General features: G+C 44.7%; 1 non-coding gene across 1 annotated transcript; it reads right to left on the minus strand.

Moving 5' to 3' along the window:
- Positions 1-10,784: 10,784 nt before the first annotated feature.
- On the minus strand, positions 10,785-10,857 carry TRNAL-CAA (transfer RNA leucine (anticodon CAA)). Its single transcript has one exon. It is a non-coding gene; the product is annotated as a tRNA-Leu (tRNA).
- Positions 10,858-11,529: the final 672 nt, after the last annotated feature.

The following is an 11,529-nucleotide window of genomic DNA, read 5'->3' on the forward strand; positions in this document are numbered from 1 at the left end:
ATGGCTGAGTTGCGTTGCTAGGTTAAGAATGAAGAAAAAGCTACCTTCCTTTTTCAATGACTGGGTAGTTCTCACACTGTGACAGCTGCTGCACTCAGCGGAATTGCCATGCGTTGTCATGACGCGTTTGCATGGCTCACAATAAAAGTGATGCTGCACAACATCATGCATGTCCGTTGCCCAGAGCTTCCGAAAAGCGAATTTGCTCTGAGGCAATGCATTTGTACCCACGATAAGGTTTATCAGCTTCGCTAGGTCGCCAAGTGCTGTCCACGTCAACCCATGAGAAACCGCAAACGACATTACTGCTGCTATTGCGGCCGCCTTCGTTACATTTGAGTTGGGCAATCTTTCGCCGCCGTACAGCGCAAACCAAGACGGCAACGTGCTATCATCAGAGAAACTGTTGGCATCGTATTCGTCACTACCGTCAGAGCTGTCCGCACTTTGGCAAGTGTCACTTGCACTTCTTGCGCTGTTCACATCGTCGGATTCTTCATCGCTGTCGGGTTCACCACTATCACGTCTGAAGCTGTCGCTACCGTTGCGGTCCGAATAAATGTCACTGTCGTCCCCGTCATTCGACCCACCTTGCGATGTGTTAGACGAAGCCTGTGTCGCGCATTGGGACTGCGCACCGGGGCCGACGCTCGTAGATTGTGCTCGTAGGGTTGCCGATGCGGCGGCCATAGCCACGGCGTGCGCCTTTTCATGCCTCTGCAAAGTAGAGTCCGGCACATCGAAGTAGCTATCCCCGTCTAAGTATACCTTGCGCCGCTTTTTAGCGGAAGTCTCGGTCATCGCTTTCTTTTAGTACACGCTAAGCTGAGAAAGCACACTAAACGAGTAAGCAATGATCGCCAGCACACAATAAACAACGCGGAAAGCAGCCGGGTCATGTAGGGTCGCGTTACCCATGGAGAACAAAAAAGTTAGGAGGGAGCTTGACGTCATGCAGCCCGCCTTGGCAAGCAAACCCTCCATGAAGCCCACACATTTGCTCAGTAGTGGCCCAGCACGTGACCTCGTTAGTCGAGATCACGGAGCAAGAATCAAGTTTTGCGCAGACGTTTGGTGGCCAGTAGCTATGCCAATAGTTTTTATTCGGTGCACGCTTATGCAGCTGCCCTACTGCGGATCTGCTTAGAGAGCAAGAACACTAAAACCAACTGCTCATTTTGACGTGCTATCACGTGCTGGGCCGACAAATTTGTCTTCAATTGCGTTGCGCGATGCTCTTTTTTACTATATGTCTCAATAAGGTTACCAAAGTGGTTACTAAGACCACTAGACCAACTAGACGACGAAGAACGGCGACTGTAGATGGATATTACGAGTGTCCTCTGTGAAACAGAGGGGCGGCGAGTGCCACGAAGCATTGTATTTTTACCTTCTACTCCTCAGCCGTGATTCGTGTTTTGTCGAACCTGACAAGAATTCATTTCCCCACAGTATATATTTGGCGCCACCAAATCGCTATCCGCATATTAATGAGCCTTTCCTTTGTGGTAAATCTTAAGCAAATTGACCTCAGTGCCTATTCCGAACGGTCTATTGTTTTCAGACAGGAGCCTGTTAAGTTTCACGAAGTAACGGCATGTGTTTGTCACGTTTAGACGATAAGCCAGGAAATGCACATTCTACAGGCGGCAAGGCCTATATATATGGCAGGGCTGCGTGATACTCATGCAATGAACCCAATTTTTGCGAAATTGTAATTTATCAGCGATGAAATGTTATGTGACATGTGCATTACTACGAATGTGATGTTTCCGTCATGTGCAGATATATAGGCATTGAACTTGGGTAATAGTCATTCAATTTTTGTTATCTCAGCAAAATTTGTAACGTGGCGGATGTAAGACGACGATAACCTACGTCGGACGCTGACAATCTAAAATTGTCATTAACGTACGCCAGTCCGCAGCAACATTATTTTCTGTCCGCAGCGTATGCCGTGTCACCGAGGGGGCTTTATGCCCGTGTACGATAGAAGCCTCGCACTACTTGTGAAATTGAGTTGGTTGGTTATACCAGGTTATACAGGGTGCCCCAACTATCATGCACCAAGATATAAAGATATGCAAATGCAATGTGGCTGTACAGAAACAAGATAATGTTGTTTGCCGTCGCTAGGAGATACTGAGATTATTTTCTGCACTCCACCTAATTACATAATTAGATCTGAATTAACTAATCAACTTCTAAAACACTATAATCCAATTAAAAGCGTCAATGCGAAAATTGTAGAGACATGGACAACTCCCGATACAGCATTCTGTTGCTCAGTACGTGCTACATGAAAGTTTTTTTCCGAGGGTGAAAGAAGCCTGCGAATACACGCAAAGTGCCTCGCTCGGAAAAAAACTTTCATGTAGCACGAAGTGAGCTACAGAAAGCTGTATCGGGAGCTTTCAGCGTTTCTCTACAATTTTGTCATTGACACGTTTAACTCGAATCATAATATACGAGATGTTGATTAATTCAGACTAATTATATCTCCAAGCGACGGCACATAACATTACCTTGGATTTTTCCAGCAATGTGGGGTTTGCATATTTTTAAAGTTTGGTGCGTGATAGTTTGGACACCCTGTGTGTGTGTGTGTGTGTGTGTGTGTGTGTGTGTGTGTGTGTATATATATATATATATATATATATATATATATATATATATATATATATATATATATATATATATATATATATATATATATATATAAACCGTACAGGTGTTTGGCTTCAACGATATGACACGTACTGTTCAATAAGATTGCATGTGTTATAAGGGGGCCGAGGAGATGTAGATGAGACGTCCAGCTTGTTGGTTGATATGAAGTTATTGTAGCCTTGAACAAAAGGAAATGGCAGGCATATGATAACCAGAAAGAAGTTCGGTTTGTCACCCTGCAGTCGGTAGTCAGGAAAATGATTTACAAGGTGCTGGAAGGGAAGAAGATATTGAACAGCGAAACGCAATCGTCGTACTTTCTGAGGCGGCATACCTTTACAGAAAGCGCAGGGGAAGAAAAATAGCGCGGTTTCATGCATACGCGCCGTTATAACTAGCTAAATGGACAGCCAAAATCATACACAAGAGCGAAAATATATGCGTATGATGGCAATGAGGTGCACGGGCAATGAGCAAACAAGAAGTGAACTACGTATTTAATAGTGGTATTCTTTCGAAGCACTCGTCAAATGCTCTATGTCCTTACGGACATGCACATGTGTGCGTGTGTCAAAACGCACGCGAGCAATTTGCAGAGAACCCGATTGCAGAGCGATCGCATTTTTGCATCAACTTCGTTTAGTATAACACTTGGCACAGTTAATTGCCTGGTTTGTAGAAAAAAAATTCAAATTTGCCTGCGTTTATGGGGATGCAAGCTGCTGCCGGCGACGCGACAAGCATAAACTTGTTTCGCCGCCTGCCGTCAGCTGCAGAAAGCAGCGTTTCCGGAGGGGCTGCCACGTGTTTCCCGCTCCTGGAACAGGCGACTGTCCTCCCTGAAACGCTGCTTTCTGCAACTGACAGCAGGCGGCGAAACAAGTTTATGCTTGTCGCTTCGCGGCTGCCTCTTGTGTTTTCATACGCACAGGCAAATATGTAGTTTTCTGAAAAACTAGTGAATTAACTGTATCAAGTGTTACACTAAACAAAGTCGACACCAAAATGCGATCGCCCTGCAAAATTTTAGCAACTACAGTACAGCGGTGAGCGCAAAATCTTTTTGAGAACGCATGCAGCGAAATGTTCAGGATCCCGTACATCAAGGCAGGGTTGAAGCAACGTTGGGTTGAAGGGTGTCCATGCATGTGGCCTCGTAGACGGGTGAAGACAAAGTTGTAGCCGAAGCCGTGTAGGGTGTGTGTTGTGTCTCGTCTGGTCGTGGTGTAGCGTGCGGACTCTACAATGTTTGCGTATGTAAAATATCGCGACAATTATCGAGCTATACTACCTGTGCGGCTCATCAAATCTTTTGAGCCGGAAGATGAGCGAGATTTCTCGAAAACGACTGAATATCAAGCACACTGGTGCAGCGAAGATGGGAGCACAGAAGTCTACTACCCGGCCTTTGTTCATGCCCTCGCAGGTGAGTAAGCCTTGCTTGCAGATGTTTATATTATTACATTGCGCAGTTTTTTGGTCTTATGAAGTTTCCATCGATACTCGGCTGCCCATATTTAGCTTTTTTTTTTGGTCCACATGGCAGCGCTGTTATCTTTACCAAAAGTTTGCGAGAACCACCGCAGGGATTAGTAAAGGGGCCCAGTGGAAATTTTGTTCGAAAGCGGCAGTGTAGTACCTCATTCTTATGATATTAAGGAGCGCCTGAAGTGCAAGTGAGGTGTTAGCATCGTACCAGAAGGCATTAACGTATTACCTTTGCACTGCGGTATTGTGTGCTTGCGCCGACGTCGCGCAATCTCGCGTAACCTCAACAGATGGACTTGCCCATCTTTTGGGACGTGCCCAGCCTATTTCTGCTTTTCATGAAATCGCTGCTTTCTCATGTGGTCATGCATACGTGGACAGTTAGGCGAAACGACTGTCACAGGAATTTCATTCTGCATGGCCAGGACTTCCGCGTCAATGCCTTATTCCTGAGCGTTAAGGTTGTTGCAAACAGGTCTGAGGATAAGTTTTCAACAAAACTTTTTCTATTTATCTTTCATATTTCATTGTTTTGCATTCTTTAGCCTTGGGATCATTCTCTGCCTGATCATTCTTTGTCATGATTGTCCTAGTTAATGTTAGTAACTGCTAAGCTGGTCAAGGCCTGGTAAGATGTACAATTTTTCCTAAGTATGGACAGCTGGGTCATTTGGTTGTGATTGGCATTATGAAACGTCGTTCCAGCGCACAATTAAACACGGACGAGAAGAGGACAACACGAACGCCGGCGTTCTTTTTCCGCTTTGTGCTGTTTATGAATAAGCAAATTCAGGCTAATTTGTTGACAGATCTTTGGTGACCTGTATTAACACTGAAAATAGATTGCTGCTTTGCAGACTACTGACTTCTCTTGAAGTTCAGGAGACTGTACTGGAAAGTTACGAGGCAGTCAGCAGTAATTTTGTTCTCTTCCTTTTGTTATCCTACTAATTTACAAACTACAACAACCTAATTGGTACTATTTATAGTGAGGAAAATGCGAACAGTGGGGTCATGTGGCACAAGCATAGTTATGATTCGTTGTTCCTCCTGCATCATTGCTGCTCTTGCAGTGCAAATGTATTCCTGGTGCTATGAAACTTGGAGCTCTTTGATTGTGGGAGCAAAAGCAGTGATGCAGGTAAGGAAGCAGGGCATGTGCGAGCCATATCACGCAGCACGAGTGGTGACAGTTGTATGCACTCTAACTATATTGGCAAGTGAAAATGGCATTGCTGAACTGGGAAATGTAAAACGACCATTGAACAAAGCAGTAGTGTAAGCAGCCATGCACAATGACTGGTCAGCGGCATACTCTTTCCCTACAGGTACGCTTCGGCCACACATTTTGTTCTTTCAATTTCATTTGACCTTGATTATACATTACAGTCTGCAAAAAAGAGTTGAAAAGCACAGTGGCCGTTAGTCTCTGCAACCATTTGGGTAATCATGGAATATGAGTGAAAGAAAGGTAGTTCAAGGAAATTGTTATAAATATAATTGTGGCCAGCTGATTGCAGTGCGACTCTTAAATTTTCAGTTACGTTGTACATCTATGTGTAGCTGCATGCATTTGATGTTGGCTGCAGTTAAATGTGACCAATGAACTGTGGTGCTCTTTTGGTTTTAGACACTCTGGAAGTCCTGAACGCCAAATTAAAAAAAATGAGGGAACCTTTTCCCCGATTAATTAAAATTGAAGATCAGCTGGGACCTCGCAAGCAAAGGGTGAGTGTTTCTGAGCACTAGTAATTTGAAGGTCTAGTCATTGCTTTCCCACTATATCTTGATACCACCAGGACCTTGTATGCTAGTTACGTGGCATTCGAAGCTTTAGCAAGATATCAGTGAGATAATGATTGCATTGTCAGCTACTAAGAAGTTGTGCAGATGCCATTCAGTGTGAAATTCGGATGTTATGCAAAGCATTTTTCAGCTACCTGCCTATTGAGCATTTCAACTGAGCAAAACCAAGTGGATGAGTGAGTTTTTGTAAATTGAGTAGTTGTGTGTGGGTATTGAGTGTATGCATGTGTGAGGACAGCAGCGTAACGATGACCATGTTGCAAAGGATCATAAGGCAGCAATGGCATGATCGGCCATTGCCATTGCTGGCTGTTTGTCGCATCCTTAGGATATGGCAATTATTGGGTTCTGCGGTAGTGGGCAAACTAAGGAGAGACACTGATTGTGATGTCATCGGCGACTGTCATAATTGTTGAGGCTTAGGGCTATGTCATGCAGGGTATGTGAAAATGATGGAACTTGTACTTCAGTGAAGAGTGAAAATGGTGGAATTTGTACTCCAGAGAAGAGATAAATATGATTAGCCTGGTAGTCACGAAGTTCAGTTTCTACATTGCGTAAACTGCTATGAAAAGAGTACTGGGAAAAGTGGGCCGGTCCCAAAGTAAGTACAGCAAGGCACCTAAAGAACGAGCGGTCATAGAGAAAGAGAAAGAAAACAAGGAACAGGTGTGTGGTACATGCACTGAGTGTTTCAAAGAGCTGGCTGGCTTTAGAACAAGAGAAGCATGCGTGTGATTGTGACCTAGTGGTTGAAGCACCAAGCTGCTGTGCTCAACGGTAGAGGTGTGATTCCTCCATTGGGCCACATTTTCTTTTTTTTAAAGCGAGGAGAGACAAGAACCTACGCACCTACCTACTACGAATTGTAAAGAATGAGACAAAGAATGCTTCACATTCAAATATGCTTATAGGTTTATAGGTACTTAATCTTGAGGTAACATTTCATTCCTACTCGATCCTGCCTGTGTAGAAGGAGCCAACACCGAGAGATGCCAAAAAGCAGCGGCTGGCAGCCACAGAGGCTCTGCACGACAGAATTTTGCACCAGCATGAGGTAGGAACAAAACATTGAGGACTATTTTGGAACCATATTATGTGGCAAAATGGCCAGAAGCACAGTACTCAGTATTTTATAGTGATCCATATTTTTTTGCACTACTTCAATTTTCAGTCCAGTGAATCGCAAACGGAAGGGCTGGTGGCTCAGCTAAAAGCCACAATTGAGAAGCAGGCGAAGGAGCTTAAGAAAGTTAAGCTCGAGCTCAAAGAAGCCGGAGAGCTAAATGAAAAGCTCACCAATGCATTGCTGGAAAAGATTGGTGAGTACGTTATGCATTTCTCAGGTAGCCTATCACCCTGCAACAGGAAATAGTGACCACCATGATCAAATTTCTGCTAGGAGGCACATTAACAAATTGCAGGGGCTTTGCTTGCTTATACAGATTGGTGCTCATTGGCTTGTAATTTTACCATGAGTGCTGGAGAGCACATGCACTTTCTTATGACCTCTTGCTGCTGGTACTTCTTTGCAATGAATAAGAATATGCTCCTGTTAGATATTAAAAAAAAGATTAATTGTGTGGATAATGAGCTATTGTTTCATCATGCCAGCTACGTGCAACGCTGCCATAGAAACGTCTGCATCTGCATAAGGGACGAAATAACAATGATTTTATAGATCTATTTGCTCTGGTGCTCTCTTAGCAGAAATCACAATATTGCACTTGAATGAGAAGGGGAACCGAGGGGCCTTAATTTTGTGTATCATAGCCATAACAAGCCAACAGATAATTGTGTTAATGAAAGCGTAGGGGAAATTATTTGTAGTTTGAATTGAAGTATAGGAATGGTAAAGCAATGGGAAATGTAAGCGATGGAAAGCAACTTGCTGCTCGTGGGGACTGAGCCTACAACATGCAGTAAATGCACGCATTATGCAAAGGTCATGGGTTCGGCCCCCACCAGTGGCAAGTTGTTTTTTCATCCACTTAATTTTTTTTTATTTATTCATTTTACATTTAAATTAAATGTACACCGAAATGCCCCCTATGCTTTCCTTGACTGTAATTCCCTATGCTTTCCTTGACTATAATTTGTTGGTTTTTTATAATTTCACTTAGTCATTATGTTTTGCTAGACAGCCCACCATGGTGGCGTTGTCGCTTTCGCATTGCGCTGCTAAGCCCGAGGGTGCAGGATGAGATCTCGACCACGGTGGCCCCATTTGGGGGGGGGGGCAAAATGCAAAAACGCTCATGTTTTGTGCAGTAGTGTGCATTAAAGAGCTGCAGGTGGTCAAAATTAATCTGGTGTCCCCCCACTATGGTGGGGGGACACTACCATAGTGGGACACCACCACCGCCCTGTAATCATGTCATGGTTGACATGTAAAACTCCAGAATTTAATTATTTTAATAGTTTGTTAGATGACCTGCAGCATGTAAAACGATTGTGAAATTCCCAGCTGCTTCTTTGTGCATTTTTCACACACAGTTCATGGTCATAAAAATTGCTATTTATATTTATATCCAGGATAACCCTTGCTTTATGCCAAGTTATTTGTTATTATTGTCACTGTTGGCATTCTCTATTCATACCTGGTGACTTTCTCAAAATTTTTATTGGAGTTTACTGGTTTAAGCTTATTATCAAAGTAATTGTAGGTAGAAATACTGAAGCCACTGGCCTAACAAACTGAATCTGAGCAGATTGATCACGTCAGTGACATTTCGTACTGATGGTACCTCAGTTCAGCTTGGTCAAGGAAATAAGCACCGTTGGTGATAGTAGCGTCTGTGGATTTCACCATGCCTTCCTTTGTCATGGTGTTTCTAACTCCCTTTTGTCAAGATTTACGAACAAGCCTACATCGCTACCCTTGCATGATGGCATGTTCTTCATGCTGGGGCATGAAGAAGGTGTGCACTAACTTCGTGTACTCAATTTATGACCTCTTCATGTTGCTGAAGCAGTGGCAGGCAGTAATAAACTTTTTCTGCAGATTTAGGTGTACAGCAGTCATTCATTGGCAGTTTACCTGAACAGTGCATTAATGAATTTATATGCAGAGGTTGCTCGGGGGAAAGCCCAAGAGAAGGACGCCGAAGTCAGTGCATATGCCAGAAGGGATTGTGCGCAGGTAGAGTGTATGAGCAACCTGTCTGTGGGCTACCGGCAGCCAACAGAGGCTTCAGGTCTGCCTCAACAAACTGCAGGCCAAGTGACCGACAAACCAGCTTCTCTGAATGAAGGTACTGTTATTTCTGTGTGGTTATCTGGTTTTGGATTGTCGACTGGCCTTTCTTTCTGGGCCCGTGCAGTGTTAATCTGTTTTAAAAAAGCCGCTTTCTGAAAGAAAGTTGGTTGAATGTAAAGCTTTCCCCAATGCAAACTGAAAGTCCAAAGCCAATGACCACGCAAGGAACTCATTAAGTGCTGAGCGACCCGATGGTACGCATATGTGATTTGATCTTGTTTAGGATTGCATTTTTTGAGTGTTGAAGTTGAATGAAGACACATTTCGTTAAATTCCACAGCCTTTACTTTAGATCGTGTAGCCATTGATTACGTGCACACACACTCGCATAGTATTGCATTGTGATCGCTGGGGTAGACGGTCAGAGACTCTGCCATCGTAACATGACACAGCCTGCTTGCAAATGTGAGATCAGCGCTGGAACAGTGTTCTGTCGTGGGTCTCTGTAGCATCTTCAGTTTCAACGTGTAGTGATCTAGCATTAAACTCAATACATTTGTCATGCTTTTTTGCCACATCGATGTTAAAAGGTACTTGCACACAAGGATCAGCGTACTGTGGGACTTTCAGGCCTTTATTGTTTGTGCGATAAATGTTTCTGAGTCGCAACGACACGTGTTCGGTCTGATGTACAGGCTCGTCCACTCTTGGGGTGAACACGGCTCACCAGTGCGTCCGGCGCGGCGGCGCATCGAAGCGAAGCGGCGCAGGCGCACACGGACCTGGGGGAGGTGCTTCGCGTCGTCTGCTACAGTGCTGGAGCGCGTCGCCCTGGCTTTGCTGTAAAGTACACTTCGCTAGACCAAGGTGAATGAGCGACCGAGGCGGCGTTGCAGGAAGGTGCACTTCACTAACTGGAGCATTTTCCATCTGGTTCGGTCTACAGCTTGTGAACAGCCTGCTTAATCAATATACATTAACAGAAGCAAGCTTCTTACCACATAAATCACTTAGCATGTTTGTATAAGTGATGAGGGTAAAAATGCAGTCATTTTTTCGCGCTCTTTGTTAGGCTGGGGCGTAGAGGCGACCCTTGATAGTCGTAGACCGAACCAGTTGGAAAATGCTCCAGTTAGTGAAGTGCGCCTTCCCGCAACGCCGCCTCGGTCGCTCAGTCACCTGGGTCTCGTGAAGTCTACTTTACAGCAAAGCCAGAGCGGCGCGCTCCAGCACTGTAGCAGACGACGCGAAGTGCCTCCTACAGGTCCGTGTGTGTCTGTGCTGCTTCGCTTCGATGCACTGGCGCCCCGCGAAGCGCGGCCATGGGGAGCCGTGTTCCCCCTAAGAGTGGCCGAGCCTGTACGTGCTTATGATCGCAAGACTAGTAGACATCTTGACTGCACATATATACAGTTCGTCTGGGTAGCGTGGCGTTGAACCACCTTTCTTTAAGACACGAGAAGAAAGGGGGTTAACCGAGGGGCCCGATTTTTATTAGTCATATCATGAGAAGCCAACAAACACTGAAACCAAGGACAACATAGGGCAAATTATTTGTGCTTAATAAATGAAATAAAGAAACGATAAATTAATGGAAATTTAAGTGGATGAAAAAACAACTTGCCGCAAGTGGAAACCGAACCCACAACCTTCGCATTTTGCGTGCGATGCTCTACCAATTGAGCTACCGCGGCGCTGTTTCCCCATCCTCTTTCTTCGGTATTTATGTGTCCTAGTAGAACCCTGGGAGTGTTAGCCAGTGCCACCACTCAGACCATGGCAGTGGACGTGGAACGTCCTTTTCGCCGCAGGCGTCACGAGAACGTTATCTTTTTGGGTGAAGGCAACTGGTCAATAAACCCACATATGCTACCTGAAGGTATCAAGGTAGCCGGATTCGAGACCCTCGTTATGTAATGAACGAGAAGAAAGGCGGTTAACCGAGGGGCCTGATTTTTATTAGTCATATCATGAGAAGCGAACAAACATTGGCACCAAGGACAACATAGGGGAAATTATTTGTGCTTAATAAATGAAATGAAGAAATGATAAATTAATAGAAATTAAAGTGGATGAAAAACAACTTGCCGCAGGTGGGAACTGAACCCACAACCGCACCCGCGAAGGTTGTGGGTTTAGTATTATGGCACGTGTGATGCAGTTTTCGCTGAGAGCATGCATCAATGTGGCTTACTGCATCTACAATTTGCGTATGCACGTCGTGTGTCGTCATAAACCTTAGACACCATAGCTGACTGTGCTTAATGCCTGCGACCGCCATCAGATGCAGCATCATGTCAGTCTGCCTATGTGTATGTTTGTCCGCGTGCTCCCATGATTTCTGACTGAAAGCCTGCTATGACCAC

The sequence above is a fragment of the Dermacentor variabilis genome, chromosome 6, assembly GCF_050947875.1.
Source record: "Dermacentor variabilis isolate Ectoservices chromosome 6, ASM5094787v1, whole genome shotgun sequence".
Lineage (NCBI taxonomy): Eukaryota > Metazoa > Arthropoda > Arachnida > Ixodida > Ixodidae > Dermacentor > Dermacentor variabilis.